This window comes from Arachis ipaensis, chromosome B07, assembly GCF_000816755.2.
Source record: "Arachis ipaensis cultivar K30076 chromosome B07, Araip1.1, whole genome shotgun sequence".
Lineage (NCBI taxonomy): Eukaryota > Viridiplantae > Streptophyta > Magnoliopsida > Fabales > Fabaceae > Arachis > Arachis ipaensis.
Window position 1 is genome coordinate 27,962,561 of NC_029791.2, and position 4,592 is coordinate 27,967,152.

Consider the following 4,592-nt stretch of genomic DNA (forward strand, 5'->3'; position numbering starts at 1 on the left):
GCCAATAATTCTAGCTTATACCACGAAGGTTCCAATCTTAGATTAGAAACCCAAGAGATACACATTCAAGCTTGATCGCATGTAGAACGGAGGTGGTTGTCAGGCACGCGTTCATAGGTGAGAATGATGATGATTATCACGGATCATCACATTCATCAGGTTGAAGTGCGAATGAATATCTTAGAATAGAAGCAAGCGTGATAGAATAGAAAACAGTAGTAATTGCCTTAATTCATGAAGAACAGCAGAGTTCCTCACCCCCAACAATGGGGTTTAGAGACTCATGCCGTAGAAGATACAATATAAAACGTGTAAAGTGTCATGAGGTACAAGATGAATCACTAAAAGTAGTTTTTATAGTAAACTGGTGACCTAGGGTTACAGAAAATGAGTAAGCTAGGGTGTTTAGTGTAAAAATCCACTTCCGGGGCCCACTTGGTGTGTGCATGGGCTAAGCATTGAAGTTTTCATGTGTAGGGACTTTTCTTGGAGTTAAAAGCCAGTTTTTGTGCCAGTTTGGGCGTTTAACTCCAGCTTTTGTGCCAGTTCTGGCGTTAAACGCCAGAATTCTTGAGCTAACTTGGGACGCCTATTTGGGCCATCAAATCTCGAGCAAAGTATGGACTATTATGTATTGCTGAAAAGCCCAGGATGTCTACTTTTCAAAGCAATTGAGAGCGTGCCAATTGGGCTTCTGTAGCTCCAGAAAATCTACTTTGAGTGCAGGGAGGTCAGAATCCAACAGCATCTGCAATCCTTTTTCAGCCTCTGAATCAGATTTTTGCTCAGGTCCCTCAATTTCAGCCAGAAAATACCTGAAATCACAAAAAAGTACACAAACTCATAGTAAAGTCCAGAAAAATGAATTTTAAATAAAAAATAATAAAAATATAATAAAACTAACTAAAATATACTAAAAACATACTAAAAACAGTGCCAAAAAGCGTGTAAATTATCCGCTCATCACAACACCAAACTTAAATTGTTGCTTGTCCCCAAGCAACTGAAAATCAAATAGGATAAAAAGAAGAGAATATACAATGAATTCCAAAAATATCTATGAAGATCAGTATTAATTAGATGAGTGGGGCTTTTAGCTTTTTGCCTCTGAACAGTTTTGGCATCTCACTTTATCCTTTGAAGTTCAGAATGATAGGCTTCTATAGGAACTCAGAATCCAGATAGTGTTATTGATTCTCCTAGTTAAGTATGTTGATTCTTGAACACAGCTACTTTATGAGTCTTGGCCGTGACCTTAAGCATTTTGTTTTCCAGTATTACCACCGGATACATAAATGCCACAAACACATAACTGGGTGAATCTTTTCAGATTGTGACTCAGCTTTGCTAGAGTCCCCAATTAGAAGTGTCCAGAGCTCTTAAGCACACTCTTTTTTCTTTGGACCATGACTTTAACCGCTCAGTCTCAAGTTTTCACTTGACACCTTCACGCCACAAGCACATGGTTAGGGACAGCTTGGTTTAGCCGCTTAGACCAGGAGTGGGCTCTCTTGTTTGCTCCATCCTTTTCCTAGTGATGGGCTTGTCCTCTTCAATGAGGAGTCTTGGCCACAACTTCATAGAAATGGTCTTGATGGACCTTTGAGATGAATCTCTCCATCTTCCATGACTCGAAAGTGGAAGCTTTTGCCTTCCCTTTCCTCTTTCTAGAGGTTTCTCCGGCCTTTGGTGCCATAAATGGTTATGGAAAAATAAAAAGCAACGCTTTTACTACACCAAACTTAGAAGGTTTGCTCGTCCTCGAGCAAAAGAAGAAAGAAAAGAGGAGAAGAAGAAGAAATGGAGGAGATGGAGGGTAGTGAAGGTTTCGGCCAAGGTGGGTGGAGTAGTGTGTAGGAAGTATGAAAATGAATGAGGGAAGATGGGTTTATATAGGGGTGGAGAGAGGGTTGGGTTTTGGCCATGTATGGGTGGGTTTGGGAGGGAAAATGGTTTGGTGAAGGGAGAGAGTGAGTCAAGGTTGGTGGGAATCCTGTGGGGTCCACAGATCCTGAGGTGTCAAGGATTTCTCATCCCTACACCTGTTAGGCGTGCAAAATGCCTATTGCTGCTAATCCTTGCGTTAAATGCCAGGTTGCTGCCCATTTCTAGCGTTTAACGTCAGCTTCTTGCTCTTTTCTGGCGTTAAACGCCAGCTCTGTGCCCATTTCTGGCATTAAACGCCCAGAATGGTGCCAGACTGGGCGTTTAACGCCCATTCTGCTGCCCTTACTGGTGTTTAAACGCCAGTAAGTTTCTCCTCCAGGATGTGCTATTTTTAATGTTGTTTTTCATTCTGTTTTTGCTTTTTCAGTTATTTTTGTGACTCCACATGATCAACCTACAGAAAACATAAAATAACAATAGAAAATAAATAGATATAAAATTGGGTTACCTCCCAACAAGCGCTTCTTTATTGTCTGTAGCTGGACCTTGACTGAGTTTTATTCTAGTCTCAGTTTTGAGCATTCTTGCTCAAAATTGCTTTCAAAATGATGTTTGATTCTCTCTCCATTAACAATGAACTTTTTGTCAGAATCAATATCCTGAAGCTCAACATATCCATATGGTGACACACCTGTAATCACATATGGTCCCCTCCACCGGGATTTTAATTTCCCGGGGAATAATCTGAGTCTAGAGTTGAATAGCAGAACTTTTTGTCCTGGATCAAAGACTCTAGATGATAATTTCTTGTCATGCCACTTTTTTGCTTTTTCCTTATAAATTTTTGCATTTTCAAAAGCATTGAGTCTGAATTCCTCTAGCTCATTTAGTTGGAGCAATCTTTTCTCTCCAGCTAACTTAGCATCCAGGTTTAGGAATCTGGTTGCCCAGTAGGCTTTATGTTCCAATTCCACGGGCAGATGACAGGCTTTATCATACACAAGCTGGTATGGAGAGGTTCCTATAGGAGTCTTGAATGCTGTTCTGTATGCCCACAGAGCATCATCCAAGCTCTTTGCCCAATCCTTTCTACGGGCAATTACAGTCCATTCCAGGATTCTCTTTAGTTCTCTATTAGAGACTTCAGCCTGCGCATTTGTCTGTGGATGATACGGAGTTGCTACTTTGTGGCTAATTCCATATCAAATCATAGCAGAGTAAAGCTGTTTATTGCAGAAATGGGTGCCCCCATCACTGATTAGTACTCTGGGAATACCAAATCTGCTGAAAATATGTTTCTGGAGGAACTTCAGCACAGTCTTGGTATTATTAGTGGGTGTGGCAATTGCCTCCACCCATTTAGATACGTAGTCTACTGCCACCAGAATGTAAGTGTTTGAGTATGATGGTGGGAAAGGACCCATGAAGTCAATACCCCATACATCAAACAACTCAATCTCTAAGATCCCTTGTTGAGACATGGCATAACCATGAGGCAAGTTACCAGCTCTTTGGCAACTGTCACAGTTACGCACAAACTCTCGGGCATCTCTATAGAGAGTAGGCCAATAGAAGCCACATTGGAGGACTTTAGTGGCTGTTCGATCACTTCCGAAATGTCCTCCATACTGTGATCCATGGCAATGCCATAGGATCTTCTGTGCCTCCTCTCTAGGGACGCATCTGCGGATCATTCCGTCTGCGCATCTCTTAAAGAGATATGGTTCATCCCATAAGTAGTACTTTGCATTAGAAATTAGTTTTTTCTTTTGCAACCTGCTGTACTCCTGGGGTATGAACCTCACAGCTTTATAATTTGCAATGTCTGCAAACCATGGTTCTTCCTGAATGGCAAAAAGTTGCTCATCCGAAAAGGTCTCAGAGATCTCAGTAGGAGGGAGGGACGCCCCTACTACTGGTTCTATCCGGGACAGGTGATCAGCTACCTGGTTCTCTGTCCCTTTTCTGTCTCTTATTTCTATATCAAACTCTTACAGAAGTAACACCCATCTTATGAGCCTGGGTTTTGAATCCTGCTTTGCGAGTAGATATTTAAGAGCAGCATGGTCAGTATACACAATCACTTTTGAACCTACTAAATAGGATCTAAACTTGTCAATGGCATAAACCACTGCAAGTAACTCCTTTTCTGTGGTTGTGTAATTCTTCTGTGCATCATTTAGAACACGACTGGCATAGTAAATAACGTGCAGAAGCTTGTTATGCCTTTGTCCTAACACTGCACCAATGGCATGGTCACTGGCATCACACATTAATTCGAATGGTAATGTCCAGTCAGGTGCAGAGATGACTGGTGCTGTGACCAGCTTGGCTTTCAGGGTCTCAAACGCCTGCAGACACTCTGTGTCAAACACAAATGGCGTGTTAGCAGCTAGCAGGTTGCTTAGAGGTTTTGCAATTTTTGAAAAATCCTTTATGAACCTCCTATAGAATCCTGCATGCCCCAGAAAGCTTCTGATTGCCTTAACATTGGTAGGTGGTGATAATTTCTCAATTACCTCTACCTTGGCTTGATCCACCTCTATCCCCTTGCTTGAAATTTTGTGCCCAAGGACAATTCCTTCAGTCACCATAAAGTGACATTTTTCCCAGTTTAAGACCAGGTTAGTCTCTTGGCACCTTTTTAGGACAAGTGCTAGATGATCAAGACAGGAGCTGAATGAGTCTCCAAATACTGAGAAGTC